This window comes from Orcinus orca, chromosome 15 (assembly GCF_937001465.1).
Source record: "Orcinus orca chromosome 15, mOrcOrc1.1, whole genome shotgun sequence".
In the NCBI taxonomy this organism is placed as follows: Eukaryota; Metazoa; Chordata; class Mammalia; order Artiodactyla; family Delphinidae; genus Orcinus; species Orcinus orca.
The window spans coordinates 2,321,916-2,344,662 of record NC_064573.1 but is presented as its reverse complement, the minus strand read 5'-3'; the positions used below and the strand labels follow the sequence as shown (position 1 = coordinate 2,344,662).

Genomic DNA, 22,747 nt, shown 5'->3' with positions numbered 1-22,747 from the left:
GTGGAGGAAAGGGAACCCTCTTGCACTGTTGGTGGGAATGTGAATTGGTTCAGCCACTATGGAGAACAGTATGGAGGTTCCTTAAAAAACTAAAAATAGAACTACCATATGACCCAGCAATCCCACTACTGGGCATATACCCTGAGAAAACCATAATTCAAGAAGAGTCACATACCACAATGTTCATTGCAGCTCTGTTTACAATAGCCAGGACATGGAAGCAACCTAAGTGTCCATCTACAGATGAATGGATAAAGAAGATGTGGCACATATATACAATGGAATATTACTCAGCCATAAAAAGAAACGAAATTGAGTTATTTGTAGTGAGGTGGATGGACCTAGAGTCTGTCATACAGAGTGAAGTAAGTCAGAAAGAGAAAAACAAATACCGTATGCTAACACATATATATGGAATCTAAAAAAAAAAAAAAAAAAAAAAAAGGTTCTGAAGAACCTAGAGGCAGGACAGGAATAAAGATGCAGACGTAGAGAATGGACTTGAGGACACGGGGAGGGGGAAGGGTAAGCTGGGACGAAGTGAGAGAGAGGCATGGACATATATACACTACCAAACGTAAGGTAGATAGCTAGTGGGAAGCAGCCGCACAGCACAGGGAGATCAGCTGGGTGCTTTGTGACCGCCTGGAGGGGTGGGATAGGGAGGGTGGGAGGGAGGGAGATGCAAGAGGGAAGAGATATGGGAACATATGTATATGTATAACTGATTCACTTTGTTATACAACAGAAACTAACACACCATTGTTAAGCAATCATACTCCAATAAAGATGTTAAAAAAAATATCTGTGCCTGTTTTCCTTTCTATCAGCCTAAATATGTAAGAATCCACTTACTTCTCCCTATGAATTTTAGAGGTAAATACAATAAGCACAACTCCCATAATTATTGATGGAGACTTTAAAATACTTCTTAGTATAAGTGAGCTTCATTATCCACCAATATCTGGCAGAATATTAACTATGACTTAAGCAATTTGCTGCACTTTCTAACCATCTTGTCCAATCCTCTGGCAACAGACCCCATCATCCAGGTGTATCACTGCCATTTTTAGAGATTTTCTTCTACTTGGTACAGCTATTTACACACACACACACATGAGTACAGAGGACAATATGATTTTAGTCAGCCTTGCCTTTTTAAAACACTGAAGGTCTCGAGGTAGCAATTTTAGGAGGAATGGCCCAGAGGATAAGTTTCTAATCGTTGTAGAAACTTCTGAAAAATAAAAAGAAAGCTCTGGGAGAGGAAAAGAAAACACTGCAGGCACATTTCTAAAAAGTTTTCAAAAGTTCTGATTCAAACTAGAAAACACATATCAGGAGAGGAAAGGTGTGAACCATTTAAAAAGTGACATTTTAAACTGAAAAAACAGTTACATGTTAGTATTTGAGACACGGTCCACCATAGGTTGCTTAACAAAAAGAAGAAGGAGAAGTGAGCACTGATTTAGAGAAGTTTGCCACACCTTAAAAAAAAGACATTTCGTGAGATGCCATAAAACTTGAGTGGGACATCACGCGTTTAGACGCGGGGTCAGTCTTATCTGGTTCTATTTCCTTAATTGTATCCCGTTCACTCATTGATTCCCATGCGGACCCTGTAGTAGGAGCTGAGGATGCAGAGAGAAATGAGCCGTGGGGCCTCCTTGGGATGCTCACACGAAGTAAACACAGTGGATGTTTCAGAAAGAAAATCAGAGAACCACCAAGCCAACCCCTAACGGATCAGTGCCATTTAAACCAGTACCGGGTGAGCCAGCTTCCTGAGCCGGCGTCACACTTACTTCTGCTGAGACACCCTAGGAAAAAGGTACACAGTGATTCACCGTTTTTAATTCTCAGGATGTTTATTTAGCAAGATAAGTCGCACTGGTCACGGCCCTCCGTCCTCCCGCGCACCGTGCTCCTTCCACATCTTATCCTTGACTGACGTCATCTTAAAGAGGAAAGAAGAAACCCAGCGGAGCTTTCATTATGGCTTCACCAGCGACACATTCACCCATCACCCTCCCCAGCCACGTTTCAGCCTCACAGGCTTGCGTTACAGAACACAGGCTGGTCAGATGCTCTGGGTACCGGTCGCCGTCTGGCCTTATGACCCTCATCTAAGTGCCACGTAAGTCTGCCGTTTCTCAGGGCACCACATGTATCTTCGACCTGAGGTCACCGTGGAGGGGATGTTACTAAAAGACAAATATTTATTTTCCTTTATCTTCTGCCATATTCACGTAGCTGATAGATTTAATCCACCTAGAAGTTTGCTGAAAATGGTTTGGGGCACAGGATCAGCGGCCCACACAGTACCCTGCACCAAACAGTTATCTGCACAAAAGCTTAAGAACTGGGTCTCTGAGGCCCATTTCCTGGACTTGAATCCTGCTGCCCCACGTGCTCGCCGGGCAACTGTGGGAAAACAACTGAAGTTTCCTCTACTCCGTTTGCCTAAGTGTGAAATGAGCGTCATAACTCAGAGGTTCTTGCTGTCTGATTAGGACATTCCTGTGAATTGAAGATATTTTTAAGATTCTGGTTTCATCAGAAGAAAGGTAGACAAGCCTTCGCATAACGCTGGGGAGATAATTCCCAGAAGAAACGGAAGGAGCGACGGCAACAAGTGAGCATCTTTGGACATCTTTTGTGGACTCGTCGCTCTGATACACGCTTTGTGACACAGTCCTTCTTCCCACTCATTTCTCCCTGGAGGTGTCAACCCGGGGACTCAAGCAGAGGGTGGACAGCAGCTCCAGAGTCGGAAGGCAGAGTGTCCCCGATGGGAATGCTGACGGGCTGACTCGCATCCACGGTGCTGGAATGTCGCCCATCTCTGGTGTGGTCACCCCCTCGCCTCCCGGCACTGCCCATGGCTCCCGGAAGCTAGCATGGGCTCAGCCACTGGGGTCACCGGGACACCCCAGTCCAGCGTCTTCCCAGGAAGGAGATAAGCCAGCGGGAGACCTGAGGTGTGGGCACCTGGGGTGGAGGCTGGGATGCTAACCGGTCAGTTCCTCGCTCTGGGAGCACTTTGTGCTTTCAAGGAAAATTGTGGAATCTCTCTAAGGGAAACTCTCTCTCTCTCTTTTGTTTTAAGAAGCAAGTCATTCCTTTCACGCTCAGAATAAATCCGGGCCCCATATGGGCTGGCTGTACGTGTTTAGCTTAAATTCCTACAGCACTGCTCTCTAATCACATCTCAGAGATCTCAGCTGCCACCGGAGGGGGAGAGGGAAGCAATGAGACTGTCCCCGCCAACAGCCCATCAGCCCACGGCCATGCGGGTGCTTCAGGGACCAGGACGCATGCGGGGAGGATCGAATCTACTGGTATTTTCTGTGGCTGAAAAAATCCTCCTGCATGTTCTTGTTATTTAAATCTGGTGATAAACTTTGTTTGAAACTGTTAAAGTACTAAAGTATCAACACCAGAAAAAATCGTGTGTGTGTGTGCGTGTGTGTGTGTACACGTGCGTATGTCTATGAGTGTGTGTGTGCCTGTGCGTATGCATGTGTAAGTGTGTACTGTTTGTACAAAGTAATAAGAAGTATATAAAAACAGCCCTTATTACTTTGCACTTATTATTCGGCATTTCTGGTTTATTTCTTAAACAAGGATCACAGTTTTGCTCTTGGTTGGATTTGGACAAGTAACAGACGATACCAGCAAAACACTGAAAGCTTATGGGATCAATGCAAAGAATACGAAGAAACATGACAATCAGACTCACATAAACCGACTCATCTCAATGGCATGTCCCTTTTTATGCAGCATCAGAACAGGATGGAGGTATTCAGGCAAAAGTGTGACCTTAGCCCATCTAGACCAGGGCTTCTCAACGCTACATTATTGGTATTTAGGGCTGGAGAAGCCTCGCTGTGGGGCAGAGGCTGTCCTGCGTGTCATGGGACGTTTAGCTCCTTCTTTGTCCTCCACCCAGGAGACGCTAGTAGCCCCTGCAGTTGTGACAAGAAATGTCTCTAGACATTGACAAATGTCCGGAGGATGGGAGGGGGGTGTCCCCTGGTTGAGAGCCACTGGTCTAGACAAAGAGAAGCAACAGAGAGGGGGTGAAAATCGTGAATCTGTTCACAAACATATAGGACGGTGATGAGTTTTTCATGAAGACATTCTGTGAGTCATCAGAACTCCACTTTTAAAGAATAATTTGAAAGCAGGGCCACATGACAAGGATTAGAGAAGGACTGAGAATCAGACTTAACTTAGTCATTAAAGCAGGTGCTGCCTCGGCAACGGTTTCTTAGACGTGACACCAAAAGAAATCATGGATAAACTGGACTTCATCAAAATTTGAAACTTCTGGGCTGCAAACGGTGTGATCAAGAAAGTGAAACGAGGGCTTCCCTGGTGGCGCAGTGGTTGAGAGTCCGCCTGCCGATGCAGGGGACACGGGTTCGTGCCCCGGTCCGGGAAGATCCCACATGCCGCGGAGCGGCTGGGCCCGTGAGCCATGGCCGCTGAGCCTGCGCGTCCGGAGCCTGTGCTCTGCGACGGGAGGGGCCACAACAGTGAGACGCCCCGCGTACCGCAAAAAAATAAATAAAGTGAAACGACAACCCAGAGAATAGGAGAAAATATTTGCAAATCATTTATCTGATAAGGGTCTAGTGTCCAGAATACATAAAGAGCTCCTACAACTAAACAACAAAAAGACAAACCACCCAATTAAAATAACTGGCCAAGGATCTGAACAGGCACTTCTAGAAAGAAGGCATATGAATGACCAATAAGCCCAGGAAAAGATGCTCATTGTTATCCATTAAGGAAATGCAAATCAAAACCCACACGACACTGCTGGATACAATAAAAAACCTGATAACAAGAACTGCTGGGCGGATGTGGAGGCCCTCGTACGCTGTAGTGAAATGGTGCAGCTGCTGTGGAAGAGACTCCGATGGCCCCTCGGAAACAGAGTCGCCATTTGACCCTGCAGGTGCAGCTTCGGTACATACCCAAGAGAAATGAAAACATACGTCCGTGCAAAAACTCATACACAAATGTTCACAGCAGCGTGATCTGTGATACCAACAGGTGGAAACAACCCAAACGTCCACCAACTAATGAACGGGTAAGTAAAACGTGGCATTTTCCTACAATGGAATGTTATTCAGCAGTAGAAAGTAATGAAGTATTGACATATTCTACAACACGGGTGAACCTTGAAAACATATGTAAGTGAAGGAAGCCAGACACACACACACACACACACACACCCCTGTTGCACGATTGCATATTTAAGAAATGTCCGGAAGAGACAAATCTGTAGAGACTGAAAGTACATTAGCGGTGGCCTGGCGTTGCAGGTAGGGTGGGGTGGGAGGATGGTTAGAATGAGTAACTTGAATAGATTTATGACTAAAGGCAGTGAAAATGCTTCCCGCTCAACACTGTGGATTCCAGAGGAAAAGAACCATGATGTTACAACTCTCAATGAGATGAGATTTCAAATCCAGGACTCCTTTTCTAGATTTGTCAGGAAGCATTTTTGATGATATGAGTATATGAAAATCCAGGATTTTTAAAATTCAGAAGGTATATAAGAGAAACGAAAACATATGTCCACACAAAAACTTGTCGATGAGTTTTTGCTTATAGCAGAGTTCTTTATAATAGCCAGAAGGCGGAAACAACCCATCTGCCCATCAACGGACGAATGGATACACAAAATGTGGCATATCCGTACAAAGAGATATTACTGACCTTAAAAAAGGAAGCACTGACACAGGCTACAACATGGACGACCACTGAAAACATTACGCTACATGAAAGAAGCCAGACAGAAAAGAGCACGTGTGACATGACTACATTCACACAGAACATCCGGAACAGGGAAGTCTAGAGACAGAAAGTCGATGAGTGGTCGCTTAGGGCTGCGGGCTGGGAGGCTGGTCCCGGGGGGCGCGGGTGACGGCAGCAGAGCGCAGTTCCTCTGTGAGGTGATGAAAATGTTCTAAAATTGATTGTTGTGATGGTTCCGCGTATCTATGACTAAACTGAAAAAGCACCAAACTGTACACGTTAAACAGTGAACTGTATGGCATGAGAATCACATCTCAATAAAGATATTTTAAAAAACATAAATGCTTAGTTTGCAGGTAGTTAATAAAGATACTTTATTAACATTAATTAACATTAATTAACATTAACATAAACATATTTTATTAACATTTTAAAAAACATAAATGCTTAGTTTGCAGGTAGTTAAAATGAAACGCTGTAGCGTCACTAAAGGGAGTTTAGAGCTACGTGCTTGAGGTGCGTGTGAAGCCGTTATCTTGGACTAGGAAATGGTCCTTTTACTACTTAGTTCAAAAGCCACGCTCTCTGCAAGACCATTTGGCGGTGTAATTAAGATTGCAGTGTTCTTTAAATAATGAACGCAAAGAAAGGAGCTCAGGACTTTATTTCAACACTGGTCACAGCAAAGTTAAGTATTAACTAGTGTCACAGTAAAACTGTTTATCGAGACCTGTTATGTAACTGGACGTTCTAACATCTATTTTAGGAACACAAATATCCTATTTATTCCTGGAAGTTTCTGCTCCATCAGCTGTTTAAGTAGAACAAGAAGGATGGTGACAAAGGCAGGGCGTGGGGTGGTGGGAGAGAGGGAGGGGGGCTTTGTTCCGTGTATCTCTTTTACTGAAAAGAGTTTGATGGTCGTGTGAATGGCAAGTTTAAATAAAATGCACTTAAAGCTAATTCACAGAAGGGCATTCATTCAGTTCAAAAAGATATCCTACATTACTGAAAAGAGAAGAAGGCAGTGGAGAACTCTGCTTTTCTTAATTTGAAATTTCCTTTAGTTTTATAGAATGAAAACCTCTCCTACTTAATCTCCCTGAACACATCACCCTATGCCTGCACATGGGTAATAACTGCTTCCTGTGATGCAGACAGGGTGGAAGGGGCAAAAGTCTAGTAATGGAAGATGAATCTTTGCTCAAAGGAAAAACATGTTGATATATCAGAGTCTGACCACTTTTCTGAATATACCTCAGCTCTGCCAATCTCTTCAACCTCCTCCGTTTCCTGTTTCACTGTAAAATGGGCATAATGATACCGTCTATCTCACGGGGTTATTCTGAACGCGAAATGGGTCCATACGTGTGGTGATTGTAACAGTGTCTGACCCTCAGCTAGCACCGTCAGTGCTGGACATCATCACGATTTATTTTAGTCTTATGCATCTTCTGATTACTTTCCACATTTTAGTAAAGGTGGAAATAAAATCTTCTTCAGTGAAAATCAGGTTTTAAGGTGCACGTCAATGCAATCAGGTCGAGAAGTGAAAGAAAAAGCGATTTCACAGCGAACTCTGATTGTACCTGAGTTCTGGGTCCCTTGCTCGAAAGGAACAAACTCGTTTTGCAAAATGGAACTGTCACTTGCCTCTGCAGTGCTTTTCTTTGCAGCTGAGTTCTGTACCTGTGACCACCTAGGCGATTCACCGAAACAGAAACCTGCTCGGACTCGTTCCAGGAGCTAGAGAAACAGTCAGGCCAAAGCTGGTTTCCACCCGTTCAAGGTCGGGAAGAGCCACTGGAACTTGATCAAGAGACCAAGTGCATCTCAAGAATATGATACACGCAGTGCCGACAGATGCCGACCACCAAGACCAATACGATCAATTCCTCAGAAGCGTGCATGCGCCATTCTCTGCAAATGCACACGCACGGGAACATTCTCTGCAAACGCACACGCAGGGGAACATTCTCTGCAAACGCACACGCAGGGGAACATTCTCTGCAAACGCACACGCAGGGGAACATTCTCTGCAAACGCACACGCAGGGGAACATTCTCTGCAAACGCACACGCAGGGGAACATTCTCTGCAAACGCACACGCAGGGGAACATTCTCTGCAAACGCACACGCAGGGGAACATTCTCTGCAAACGCACACGCAGGGGAACATTCTCTGCAAACGCACACGCAGGGGAACATTCTCTGCAAACGCACACGCAGGGGAACATTCTCTGCAAACGCACACGCAGGGGAACATTCTCTGCAAACGCACACGCAGGGGAACATTCTCTGCAAACGCACACGCAGGGGAACATTCTCTGCAAACGCACACGCAGGGGAACATTCTCTGCAAACGCACACGCAGGGGAACATTCTCTGCAAACGCACACGCAGGGGAACATTCTCTGCAAACGCACACGCAGGGGAACATTCTCTGCAAACGCACACGCAGGGGAACATTCTCTGCAAACGCACACGCAGGGGAACATTCTCTGCAAACGCACACGCAGGGGAACATTCTCTGCAAACGCACACGCAGGGGAACATTCTCTGCAAACGCACACGCAGGGGAAATTTGGTTTTTCAGGCCACAGACCTTCTCTTGTTCCATAATTGACAATAAAATCAAGTCAGAGTATATAGTTAGGAGAAGATACAAAAAATATTTTGAAAAACCTCTTTATGGAAGGTCAGGTGGCAACTAAATTGTCCAGGAAAACAGATCGAATGGGTTTCCCTGTATATTAATGAAACCATCCTTTTGTTTTAAGTACCATAGGAATTGTGACCTAAAACAAGCATGGTCAGTCTCCTGATGTTTTAGAGCACGCTTATATGCTCGAGAACAAAATCATAAAATCAAAGATCGATTTTCTCTTAAACACTGAAGAACTGGCGAGAAAGGCAAAAGATACAATGTTCCTAAGCAGAGTGAGGAACTAAATATTTCGTATTCCGACAATGAAATGAGAGGAATCTCTTATTAAGAACGGCTCACCAAAAAGCAGTATTATAAACTCCTGGACTGTATTCTACAAATACCACGTCATATTTCACCTTGAAAAACATTGCAATAAACCTCTTTTAAAAGGACTAAAATTGTCACAAAGTAGAATAGAATAAAATAAATATTTTCTGTGGGAAGCTCCCCACCAGCAGCTGGAAGCGGCAGGAAGGACTCCTCCCTGGAGCCTCCAGAGGGAGCACGGCCCAGCCGACACCTTGATTTTAGACATCTGGCCTCCAGAACGGTGAGAAAATGAGTTTCTGTTGCTTTAAGCCGCCCCGTGTGTGATGATCTGTCACGGCAACCACAGGAAGCTAGGACGATGCTCCTGGAAGCTGCACTATCTTTCAGGCTGGAAGGTACCAGCCCACCGTGCCTCTCAGGAATACTTCCCTTGTGGCCCGGGTGCAGCCTGGAGAGTCTAGCTGCGGCATCTGCCTGCAGCACCTACAGCAGGTGACTACCGGACCGGTCCAGGCCCTCATCCCTTCGCGCCTGACCCTGGACACCTCCGCCTGCAGGGCAACGTGATTCCCCAGGTGTGGGGGGCAGCTGCTTAGCCGGGTCTCTGGCGTCCACCCTACAGCCAGGTATTTCTTTCCAGACACAACAGCATGGCCAGCATGCTTCCAAACGTCGGTAGGCTTTCCTGAATACGGGCTGCAACTCTCCTGCAGCAGCTGAACACGAGGCAGTGCGTCCGGGTGGCCGTAGTGCTGTCCCACCGTCTCCCACCTCACGGGACGCTGCGGTGGCGGCTGGCCAAGAGGCCTTTGCCATTGCAAAGGAGGCTGCAGACATGGGGTCAGATCTTAAAGCTTAGCCTGCGCTTGCCTGAGGCTGAGATGAACCACTTCTCTCCTTTTCCAGAGAAAACCACCATTTATCAGAGCAGGCATCCCTTGCCACCCTCGGCGATGGCCCCCTCTCTAGAGGACCATTTGCATCAGCTGACGAACACGCTCTTAAAACTCCACCGTCAAAAGCAAAACGGCCCCGACTGGCTTCCACGCCCTTGCCAGCTGCGCCCTGGGTCCTGTTCCTTCTCCACACAGCTTCTCAAGGAGGTTTCCGGGCCACTGTTGCCAGTCTCCTTCCAATACTAATCGGGTCTCACTGCCACCATGCCACCAAAGCATCTCTGGCCCCGGGCAACAGGGACTCCGGGCTGCTTCATCCAGTGGTTGACCCTCCATCCTTTTCTGACCTGGACTCAGTGCTATTTGACCGGTGAAATGCTTCTAACACTCCCTGCCAGACCCAGTGACTCATGTCCATCCCCCCACCTGTGGCTGCCCCATCTTGGTCTCCCTTGCGGGTGCCACTCACCCTCCTGGTCCCAAATGTTGAAGTCCAGGGCTCAGCCTTGGATTCCTCTCTAAACCCGTCTCCTTAGTTGATCTGAGAGTTATGAGTCTTGGACGTCTCTGCCGGCGCTTTTTGCAAGGTGAGCACCTAAGGGGCACCTCAAGCTCGCGGTGATTTTTCACCTGTTTCGCTAACCTACCCTGCCCACGCTTCCTCACCTGTGCACAGGTGTACCCCCGACGCCCAGGCCCCAACCCTTCATTCCCTTCTCTCTCTGACTCCCAGTTCATCGGCAAATCCTACCAGCTCTCGCTTCAAAGGCAACTGGAACTTGACCATTTCTCAAGGCATCTACCTTCGCCCCCGGCCGGGCACCGTCATCTCTCAGGACAGTTCCCGGGGCTACCTGACAGCCAGCTAGGCCCTCCGTGATCCAGGCCTTTCCCTGCCTACCTGGCCTCCTATCTTACCCCCTCCAGCCCTGCCTCTCCCATGCACCAAGGCAGTGGCTGGCTCAGTTTCTGCACGTGCGAGATCCTCCGCCTGGAACACCTGTCCCCAGAGAGCCGCATGGCTCCCACCTTCCACCTTCCCAGCCTTTGCTCTATGTTGCCCCATCGCGGTGGCTCCCCAGCAGCCCTCACCCCTGCCCTCCTGAGCCCCCAACCCTACATATTTCTTCTGAGCCCTAACACCATCTGAAGTACCTAATTCCCATGTTGATGTGTTTATTATCTGTCTCCCCAGGGAAAATACCTGCCGGTGTGGGCAGTCACCGCCGCGGGGCCCTGGTGAGCAGATACGACCAATGGGACCTGCTTTCGACATTCTAGATACTTTCCTGGTTCCTGGGAGGCACCGGCGTTCCAGAAAAGGAAGTGCAACGGAGTGTGCACTGCATTAATAAGTTGGGTCCTGACACCTTTTATTATTTAACGTCTTTATTGGAGTGTAATTGCTTTACAGTGTTGTGTCAGTTGCTGCTGTAGAGCAATGTGAATCAGTTATGTGTATATACATATAACCCCATACCTCCCCCCTCTTGGGTCTCCCTCCCACCCCTCCTATCCCAGCCCTCCAGGCGGTCACAAAGCACCGAGCTGATCTCCCTGCGCTATGCGGCTGCTTCCCGCTAGCTAGCTATTTTACATTTGGTAGCTGACACCTTTTATTTTTACTTAATCCAAAGGAGGCAATGTGGGGGGATGTATCTGAAGAAGTTTCCTTCCCTACAGGCATTTCCAGCAGAAGTGACCAGCCCCAGCATGGCGTGAACTTCGCTACCAAGATCAACTTGGACGCTGTGCACGGAGCCGAGGCCACATAAGCGGACCCTGGGGTGACGGCACCCACTGGCCGTGCAGTGTCCAGTGGCCCTGGGACGTGTGGGTGCCAGGGGGTCAGCCTCCGTTCCCACAGGGTTTGCATTCCAGGGTGAGGCGGCGAAACCAGCCAGAGAAGGAAAATGGACCCAATGGTTTGGGTGGGACAAGGAGAGTAAGGTGAGCGGCTGGAAGGGAGGGGCCGGGCGGCGAGGGCGGAGCGCAGGGGGGCAGGAGGGGACGGGTGGCAGAGGCCAGGCCCCCAGATGCGGGGACAGCACGCGGCTTTGCCAGCAAGGACACGTCTCAGACTCTGCTTCCTGAAAGAGGCAGATTCCTCCCCAAACAGTCGAAACCAACACGTAAGCTCGCCTTTCACTTCTAAATTTCAAGATGCTGGTATTTTGTTAAGCAACTTAATGCAGCTCTGCAACAGCAGAGTGTGAACACACGCACGTCTGTGAGTAACCCAGGCTGCAGTCACCCTCGCTCGCCACGGGTAATTAACGTAACTACCAAATTGCCTTGTCTGTTTACTGAGGGCTTGTGTTTGGTTACATATGACTTGTGCTAAAGCATGATTTAGGACGTATTGAATAACAGAGTCTGTTTTGCAAGTATCAAAAGCCACAGAAACAATAATGGATTTCATCGAGGCTTTTGTTTAACTGTATGATAATCAAATTAATGGGGGTACCAAATCTCAATTAGGAGAGTGGTGTGTTAGAATCATACAAGTGCAGAGCGTGGGCTGAGCCTGAGAACGTGTCCACACAGCTGCCGATGGGCATTTTGCAGGGCTGGAAGCTGGCGGGTGAGAAAAATGCCACACGTTCAAACACACACACACACTGACAAACACAGAAAGATAAATTTTCACAAATGTATTCCAGCCTATAAAATCTCTCACTTCCAAATGTAAAGTTTTAAAACCATACTGCCTTAGGACTCCCCTGGTGGCGCAACGGTTAAGAATCCGCCTGCCAATGCAGGGGACACGGGTTCGAGCCCTGGTCCGGGAAGATCCCACATGCCACGGAGCAACTAAGCCCGTGCGCCACAACTACTGAGTCTGTGCTCTAGAGCCCGCGAGCCACAACTACTAAGCCCGCGAGCCACAACTACCGAAGACCATGCGCCTAGAGCCCATGCTCCGCGGCAAGAGAAGCCACCGCAATGAGAAGCCCGCACACTGCAACGAAGAGCAGCCCCCGCTCGCTGCAACTAGAGGAAGTGCATGCACAGCAACGAAGACCCAACGCAGCCAAAAATAAATAATAAATAAATAAATAAATCATTTTTAAAAAAGTTAAAAAAAACCATATTGCCTTAGTAATGAGTGAGAAAAGACAAGAAGCATCATTCTGAAACCTGGATTTTTAGGTTTTGTTTCATTTAAAACATTGTAAGAGGGTTTGAATAAATATAAAAAAAGTTCTTCCTTAATAACAAAACAAACACAGGGTTTTCATACGCAATGACACACTTTTCACTCTCAGAGTCTGAAATAAACGTGTCTTCAAAGATAAAATTACATGGTGGCCTTTCTGAAATTACCTGGCAGCGGATGAGAGATGGCAGCTCAGGGAGGCTTCACGGGCACACCCAGTGGCAAGCCCTAAACCGACTGGAGATTAAAACGATCTACCACCGAAGCCCTTTCCCCAGCCCGCCAACCGGAACCACCTACAGGAGGGCACTGCTCTCCACTCCCAGGAAATCTAACTCACCCACCCTCTGCAAAGGAGAGTTTCCATCTAAACACTTTCATTCAAGTCAGGAGCAATTCAAGAATCCATATCTGCTGTGCCACCCCTGGAATCACGTTCTCAATCAAATGCAAACCCCAAACGGAGCCTGGGAACTACTTCACGTGACGCGTATCCATCGTGAGCTCAAACGCTTCCCCACCTTAAAAAAAACCTATTCAACGAAGTCAGCGCTGCCTCTGCTTGTTCTGTGCTGCGCATCTGATGACAGGCCAACATTTCTGGCCTCCCTTCCCCCGTCCTGTCAGCTCTCATAAATGATTTAGCGTTACAGATGCAGGGACAGAGGAATTAGGGGCTATGACAGGGTGAGGGAAGGAATGCGGAAGGAACGGACGCTAAACGGGTGTGTTCCAGGGTCACCGGCTCCGGATTCCACGTGATCGGCTGCCCGAGGCCCAGGAACATGATCTTAAGGATAGAAGCCTCGTGTGGGGGTGGCCTGAATAGAGCCGTCTATTCAAGCCGTCCCCTCGGGGGCACGGTCCACTGTTGCTGTAGTTTTACCCAGAGAATGATTTTATTGTCACGTCATTTATAAAGTTAATGACCAGTGTTAAACATATCACTTCTACTGAACGATCGTGGCCCAAAGTCAGCTGCTTGCAAGGTTGGTCACAGTTTCTGATAAAAACTAAGCTTGCGAACTAACTCGCAACCCTAATAAACCCTATAATAGGGTGAAAGGACACAGAAGGTGCGCATCTCACGGGGTCCGAGGCCCCTGGGGTGTACAAGCCCTGAACCCTAAGTCGGAGGCCTCGAGGTCCCCGCAGCCTGACTCCTGGGGCCCTTCCCTTAGCAGCTGAGCCGGGAGGGGCGCCCGAGCAGGGGTCCACAAGGCCATCCCTAGGATGGGGAGGGGCTGGGCCTGGGCCAGGGACGGGGCAAGTTCCTAAATCACGTGCTGCCGCGTGGCCTGCCCGCTGGATTTATGCTGCCTGGGGCACCACTGCATCATCGCCCCATTATTTTTATTAAGGGCTGTGAGGGCCCGGGGTCTGCTGGCTAATTACACCCCTGCCTTTACCACTCACTCACATGTGTGTCTGTGAGGCCTGTTGCCACCTGACTGACAGAGGTGTGAGTGTCCTCAGTCTATCAGAGGAAACAAAATGCTCACTCACAGACCTTAGAGATCAGAATCAAGCTAGGGTCGTGCTTTCCGTGCAAAACCGTGATGGGAGACTTTGTCGTTAGTACCTTCCAAGAGCAAATCAGTGCTGACTCAGAACATTCGCGAACCTGCTGTAAAGGCGGACTTAGGAAGACGGCGCTCGCCTGCGGGTGGGAGACGCTGCATCTCCAACACGGCAGTCTTCACCATCCCTCGGGGCGCAGACAGCCCCCCTTCAGAGGCGGCCCTGGGGTCTTAAATACAAATGCGACTTCACAAACCAGCCTGGAATGAGATGTTTCATTTTATATCCTCGTGGCTCGACTCTCAAGTCAGGGACAGATCCCATGTTGATTTCTCCATGACCGTAATCAGAAGGCTACTGATTCTGGGAACCTCTTTAAAAGGATGCATTTTCTACACTATTTTATTTCTCTTTTTAGAAGCTTGCTGAAATTCTTTTGGAGGCACTAAGCAAGGCAGGTGGGTAGGCATCTGTGTGTGCAGGAAACTCAGAGGCACTTAGATAAATGCATGCAATGCGAGTTTCCCAACTCTGCAGCAGGTGGCCCCCTTCGGAGGGAGCCGTAAGTAAGCAATGGGGCCGTGAGACCCTCCCAGTCAAGGGAGGTGAGTGAGGACAAGACCTGCCCCACCTGCTGGAGCTCACGGCTCACAGCGCTGTCCTCTGCAGTTGCTGGTATTTATAAGGGTGTGTTTCCAGAGGATTTTACCTTCTGAACTCGATGCTCACTTTTGTACGCAATCATATGACTTTGAGAAAGACCCAGTTTTTGTCCTTAACGAGAATTGGAGCTGATGTCTCTCAGGCAGGGTTCTGGGGACCCCAGAACCAGGAGGACACGCCAAGCACCCAGTGGAACGGCATGTGCCTCAAAACACACGGCTATTTAAATCTGAAGTTTAAAGGTTTGGTTCCTCTGTTGTACCAATCACAGTAGCCATGTGTGTCACGTGACCGCCCTATTGGCCAGGAGGGGCACAGGGCAGAAGGTCCTGCTGGACGGGGCTGCAGCGGGGCGTCTGCAGTGAGCAGCAGACGCAAGGCAGCTATTGGTACAGTGCACCATCGGCCTATCGGAAGGTGGTTTAATGCTGTGCAGCTGAGGCGAAGGGGAATTCTTTATGGGTGTGTGCGAGAGATAGAGATGGAGATACAAACAGAGATGGAGAGACAGACAGACAGACAAAGGACTCTGGGACTGTTGAAGACAGATACAAGGGAAAGACCGCCTGCACCTCGCAATCTAAGGCCTTACTTGATGCTGACTAGGTCTTTCCATGTATCTGACTAGATTGGTGAGTGTCTGCAGGGAAATACCGTCTACTTTTCAGCCCCCTAAACTTTGAAACGTATATTATTTGATTAACTTAACTACCTGAGTTCTCAAAAAAAATTGTTCGTGGAACCGGCCTAAGAAAATGGAATTACACATGTATGGGTCTAACAGTTGCCAACACACTGCAAAATCAAATCAGAAACGTTAACTTTCCAGGTGGATTCCCTGCTCGAAGACACGGCAGCCCCATCGAGTGGGTCTGGGTGACTGGACGGAAGTGAGTTTCTTGGCAAACCCGCTTCCCATTCTGCGAAGTAGCCGTGGTGACGGCGGTCGGTTCTAACAAGGAACTGCAGGAGGAAGCATGATGTGGGGCGAAAGCAACGCTGGATTTGGGGTTTGAAGGGCCCACCTGTACCGTACGCAGCGCGGGGCGTGTGGACGACTCCCTGCCCTGGGCTGGGGCCCACAGGTGAAGGCTGCCAGCATCCACCCGGCCTGGAGCCGGCGGTGTCGGGGGCACCCTGGACACCCGTACGGGCTGTGCAGTTAGGGTCCCCCAAACAGCAGCACTGGGGGCGGTGGGGGACAAGGGCACAATACCTGCAAGCAGAGCCCGTGGGAGGAGAGAGGATGGCACGGAGCTGGCCGTGGTTTAAAGCAGAAAGATTCCTCCTTCCCGAGGCTGGCGTGAAAAGCACGGGGCCTCCTGAACAGGCGACACTGCTGACAACATGCCCCACTTGGGACAAGACGATGCAGGATTGCGGTTCTGCAGAGTCAGTGAACCCCCGGGGGAAAATGTCAGCCCGTCCCACAGCTGGGATGTCAGACGTTTTGAAGGAAACGTATTTTCCCGTCAAATCTACATTTTCTGTCTCCACGCTGGTGGGCGGGGCTGAGCCACTGAGTGCCTCTGTGTACACGTGCAAACTACACCTCTCATTTCTCAGAGCGTCGCCACACACTGGGCTTTGAAGAACAGCTGAGACAGCGAATCAATTTAATCGGAAACACAAAACAGACCAACAAGTTACTCCCCACTGTAAAATCAGACACGAGTCTAAATTCTAAAACTGCTCTCAGACCTTGTTTTTCAGTGTGGTATCGTTCTTCTTAAGCTGATTAAATAGAAAACTCCAGAAACATGGATGGGCGCCTTTGGAGAAACTTTGTGAGCCAGATACCACTGCCAAGAAAAGTATAGAGATCCCACAGGTGAAAAGCAGGCTTTCAAAATTATTATTGTTAGATTTTCAAAAATTGTCATAGATCATCACTTGATTTCACTCATTTTGGAAAATCTGTGGGGATGCCAATATAAACTACTCTTTGTTTCTTATGTTTCCTGGTAGTAATGCTTCTGACTAGCAATGGCCTCACTAGTTTCGTATGAAAACTTCTTGAAGTTCATTCCCATGTGGACTGAGGTCAGTGCTCAAACAAGAAAATTAAACAAAGCTGAAGAATTCAGGTGAGAAGAAGTAGTTCAGGGACGCTGGAAATCCCACTCGCTCAAGGTCAGTAGAAAATTTGGAAGCAGGAGAGGCAGAGTCCCCAGGGGCCGGCCCTGTTCCAGAACCTTCCACCGACACCTGCCAGGCAGCCCAAGTAAGCCCCAGGTGACAGGTGTTGAGGTGGATTCTGAAGGTCCTGGTCTGTAGGTGCTGGGAGCCCCGGTTCTCCACACTTGACGCTTGGGCGGGGCCTGAGGGTCCAGCGGGGCAGCCGTCAGCTCCGCCCGCCTCGGACCCCTCCCTCTCCCTGAACCCTTCCCACCTGCGGCTCTCCCGATTTTCCTCTTACCTCTCTGATATCGGTCTCTGCCGGGGAATCTTTTTCCTCTGCACAACAAAAAATGGCACAAAAGCTCTTTCCCACAGGACGTTCACTGCTGCTCTGGGAGATGTTGTCAGAAATCACGGTGTTTAGGGCACCCATGGGTTCAGGAGGGAAGCCGCTTACAACTGCTGAGCACAGGCGACAGGCCTGGGGCCAGGGCCGTCCTGCTGAGCCAAAGTTATCTCTACGTAGCCAGAAGGTATTCTGACTTGTGCCAGTAAGTTCCAAGGCCGCCCAGCACGGTGTCAGAAATGGAAACACCAATGGAATGTCTAAGGGGCCACTGGCCCTACCCTCAGCGACGCAAATTCATCAAAAAGGATGCCTCTTCCCAGCAATCACTGTGAGGGGACACTGTGACTGATAGGCAGCGTCAGGCTGCAGAAATGGTGGGGCTGCTGCTTGGGGGACTCAGAATCCACAGCGCTTGGAGGGGCTGAAACTGGGAGAGATTTGCAGAAAGGGATTGTACAATGGGTGCCCCAGGTCGAATCCTGTTTGCAGTACTTAAACATTTTGCCCGTGTTTCCCTGATCCCGAGGACACAGGGAAGGACCACTCCTGGGCTTTCCCTCTGCTCTTTGTAGCCTGTTCTCCACGCTGGTTAAAGGCCACCAGGCAGGCCAGGGCCCCCGGTCCCCATGGTTTCCAGCCTGTATCCCGTCATTGCGCTGGGCACAGGGTCAGAGTTCTGCTGGTCTCTCCAGTCACACTGGGAGCTGTTCTGACAGAAGATGCACGCGCGTTTCTCTTAAAACAACAGCAAGAATAAGAACATTAGGAACAGAAGCAGCAACGGCACGACACAGGACTTGCTGGGCACCAGGCAATGCTCTGTGTGTCACATCCTTCGGCTCACGTAATGTTCACCGTCTTCTCATCTCCGTAACCAATGAGGGAACCGAAGCCCAGGGGCGTGAAGTAACTGCCCCAGATCGCCTGACAGTTGGTGGGGAAGCCCCAGGTCACCTGACAGCTGGTGGGGAAGCCGGGCTTGGGCTTTCGTCACCAAGTCCAGCCCAGTCCTACGCAGGGGAGGTGCTTAATAGAAGTCTGCACCTGCCTATGGATGGGTGAATGGATGTAGGAATAAGTCAAGATTTGAGACACTTTCAGTCCTAAACAGCTAACTTACTTGTGAACTCTGAAGGGACAGAGTCCACACACGAGTTAGAACAGCCTGCCTCTTGTTAGAGAAAACTGGGGGCAACGCAAAGTGCCAAGTGTCCTCACGTGTCTGTGGCAGCACCACGACGCACCTGGTGCGGAGTCCGGGGCTGATCCCAGGTCGGACCCTTCAAGCTGCCCCAGAGGCTTAGGGGTGATTCAGGGGAGGGCAGACGAAGCCACGAGACCAGAGGCACTCCCGATGCCCTAAATGGTCTCTGGATTTGGGCAGATTTAAAAAGGACGCTCCTGCTTTCTCCTCTGCACCGGACTTTCACTCATCACTGCCCTTGCTCTGCGGTTACTGGTCCAGCCAGGGGACAGAGGGCAGCCATTCATCCACACCCCTCCCCAGACCCTCCCTCCCCCTCCGGCTTCTCCTCTTCAACCCCAGCTCTCTCCCTCCGAGGGCAAAATCAGACCCATCATCATCTCTCAACGGACAATACTGGTCATTCACAATTTCTCTTTCCTCTTCATCAGGCAACGGATGAGATGCACGGTGGGCAGGGCGGGGGGCGTGAACTGGATGGAGGACACATGAAGGCGTCCGGGACACTGCCTGGCGAGGCAGCAGGGCCCACAGGGATGGGCCTGGCTGTGGAGGCTGCCGTCCGGTCTGGAGCTGCCAGCCACACGTGGCCACTGAGTGCCAGAAGAGTGGCCAGGCCATGTTGGGATGTAAGCTAGATATACCCCCGAGTTTGAAGATTCACTGAGACGGAAAGAACAGTAAAATACTTCACTGATAGCTGTCATACGCTGACATGATATTTGGAGTATATTAAGTTAAAGAAAAGATATTAACATGAATTTCCTCCTGTCTCTTTACTTTTTTATGTGGCTACTAGAACAGTTAAACGTCCACCTGCGGCTCTCCTTCCATTTCTGCTGCCTGGTGCCGACCTAGAGGGACAGAGAGCCGCCCCACAGCCCAGCTCCTGCGTTCGCTCCCCACCTGGCCTTGGGCCAAGCTCGCAGGCCACTCTGAGAGTCCATCACGGGTAAAATGAAGATGATACTCAGAGGGTCAGAGCGTGGAGAAGGGCTGACGCATGAGGGCAGCACATGGAGGACACAACCTCAAGGCCGCTGTGCCATGTGGACAGATGGTCACGGGCAACAGACGGGCATGGAAGGTTCTGGACAAGCCCCACGTCCTAGGGGCAGCGGGGGTGTTGGCTTATGGATCTGGGGCCTGGAAGGTTAAGGGGTCTGCGAGGGAGGCGTTAACAGGACAGAAGCGAATGCCGAAATCTCATGATGGGGAGAGGCCAGGGCAACGGCAGTGCCCACTGAGGGTGAGGGTCAGACTCTGGTGGCAATCACCAGGCAGGGCTGGGGACACTCCTCTCTCTGGCCTCTCAAACCTCCCAGTCACTTCTCGCCTGCATCAAATAACACGGACATTGTGGACTGACGCGTGTTCCCCGAGGAGCCACGTGTCGAAGTCCTAGCCCTCCAGGAACGCGGAATATGGCTGCATTTGAGGGTGGGGTCTTCACAGAGTTGATTAAGGTAAAATGAGGTCACGAGGATGGGCCCTAATCCTATAGGACTGGTGTCCTCATAAGAGGAGATCAGGACACAGACACACACAGAGGGACGACCACTTGAAGACACAGGGAGAAGACGGCCGTCTACACACCAAGGAGCAAGGCCTCAGGAGGACCCAGCCCTGCCGACACCTGGATCTCAGATTCCAGCCTCCAGGACTGAGAGCGAATACACGTCTGCCGTTCAGCCCCTGGGTGTGCGCTGCTTTGTCACAGCAGCCCTGGCAACCACACAGCCACGGCGCAGATGCCTGGAGCACGGCAGGCGCTAATAGCAGCTGGTGTGTCCAAAAGAGAATCACCAGAAAACCCCAACGAGCAAACCCATAGGTCAGAGACTGACAACAGTCAGAGCAACGCCGAACGAGACAGAAGCCCAGCACAGCCTCAGTAAAGGGTGTGGGCACCGTCCTAAGGCCCAGCTGGTTCTCCTGCGGAAGAAGTGCTCCAGCTTCACGCCTGTGCAGACCTGGAAACGAACCCTCCCCTCCAGGAGCCAGAGGGGCCAAGCGTGTCCTCCACCTGTGCAGGGTCCCCAGGCTCCCAGGGCTGCCCGGGCACAGCCTGCCCAAGGGCGGGGGCTCTTTGAGAACCATGTGTCCCGGGGACGTGGCAGCTGGTACGTGTCCTTCCCCGGTGCTGCCAAAGGACCATTGTGAAAACGCACTGCCTGACAAGGAGCTGGTAAGTTAGTGAGCTGGGCTTCCTGGAAGCCAAATCCACCAGGATGCTCAGAAAACAGGGAATCGGAGGCCAGCAGGGATTTCTTTATGTCTGAGAATGAGGGCTTCCCTGAATGCCACTGGTTCCCCTTGTGGATGGGGCCTCCCTGACCTCCACCACGCACACTCTGCTCTGACGGGGCCCCGAGGTCGCGCTCGCAGCTGCATCACTGCCTGGACGTGCGTCTGTTTCCACATTAACACGCAAGGCTGGAACAGGAACAGAGACATGCCAGAGCTGTCCCTTCCATCACAGGCTCCTTCCTACATCGTGACACGCCTTCTTCGGGAGGAGAGAGAAGCCAGTGAGAGAGCAGTGGGGCGCCACGGGGAGGAACCTCGCAGCAGGCGGCTGTGCGCTCCTGGCCACCGCGGCTCCCTCCCCAGCTGGGCCGAGCGCGGGGGTGGGGTGGGGGGTGGGGGAGAGGGTGGCAGAGCAGGGGGTCACGACACAGGGCCACTGCCTCCTAACGTCCTCCGCAGGCCAGCGGGTTCCAGGAAGGCAGCAGGCGCGGGCGTGAGGACACGGGGCTGATGGGGGACGCGAGTGGAGAGCAGAGGAGGGCTCTGGGCCCCCTGTGCGGTACGGGGGGAGCTGCAAAGAGGCAGAGCTGGGGAGATGAGTGGGGTGACCGGTCCCTGCAGCCCCCCGCCTGTTAGCAGGTCAGCAGTCAGCCCCCGGACACAGGCAAACGCTTTCTGTCCATTCCCTCGTAAGTGAAGAACAAGCTTCCCAGAATGACCACAGAAACGTGCAGATGCGAAACTGCAGGGCACGAGCTCATGTGGTTTTTCTCTATTCTGGTTTCAGCTGACACTCCACGTAACACCACAGGGCAGGGGCCCCCAACCCCCCGGGGCCGCAGACCGGTACCTGTTTGCGCAGCCTGTTAGGAACCGGCCGCACAGCAGCAGGCGAGCGGCGGAGAGCGAGCGAAGCTTCATCTGCGCCTCCCCTTCGCTCGCATCACCGCCTGAACCCCCCCATTCCCCCCACCCACCTCCGTGGAAAAATTGTCTTCCATGAAACCGGTCCCTGGGGCTAAAAAGGTTGCGGACCGCTGCCCCAGAGCACTCCCTCCACAAGGCCTCAGATATTTTCTGTCACGTGACAAACAATTAAAAGAAGACAACTGTTACTTGTAACAACTCCCTAAAGGAACCAGCGGTCTTAAACGCCCAATTTCAAAGAAACATCAGCAGAATGTTAAAAATTAGCTTTCAGAAAACAGAAGCGTCACTATGGCTGTACCACCGCTCAGGAATCTGACGTTGGTAAAAGTAAACCAGTGAGAACTACGTTTTGGTGCTTTATAACGTCCAACAACAAGAAAGACACTGCAAGCCACAGAGAGGTTTACAGAAGCAGACTTGCAAATCAGTCACTTAAATCAGCAGTGCCTTAAAATACCACGTGCTAACAGGATGGGGCTCTCTGAGAAGAGCTGTTTCTCCACTTTCACTCTCAGCTGAGACTCTATCCTCCTGGTGCAGATGCCACCAGACCCACGGTCTTTAGAGTAACTGAACACATTCATAGCTCAGAGTTACTAGTATCTTCACAGGGAGATTACCAGTAATACAGTTCACGCTCAAGTTGTAGAAAACACTGCGTGATTCCCCATTCAACATTCACTAGAACACTTTACACACTTAGAAAATTGGTCCTCCTTTCAACAATGAGAGAATTCCAAATCAATAATAACATTATAAAAAGGTAAACCCCTTCTAGTTGACCTTGGGCCTGACATCATTAGGAAAGAAACTCCGTAACATTGTTTTAGATAAAACAATGTTTTCTCAAAACACTTTGTAAGATAAGATATGAACAAAATCAGTATGTAATCACTGATTTA

General features: G+C 50.3%; 1 protein-coding gene across 5 annotated transcripts in view; it reads right to left on the bottom strand.

Moving 5' to 3' along the window:
• Positions 1-22,747, bottom strand: part of MBP (myelin basic protein) — a 121,681-nt gene that overhangs the window by 73,310 nt on the left and 25,624 nt on the right. The window lies entirely within an intron of this gene.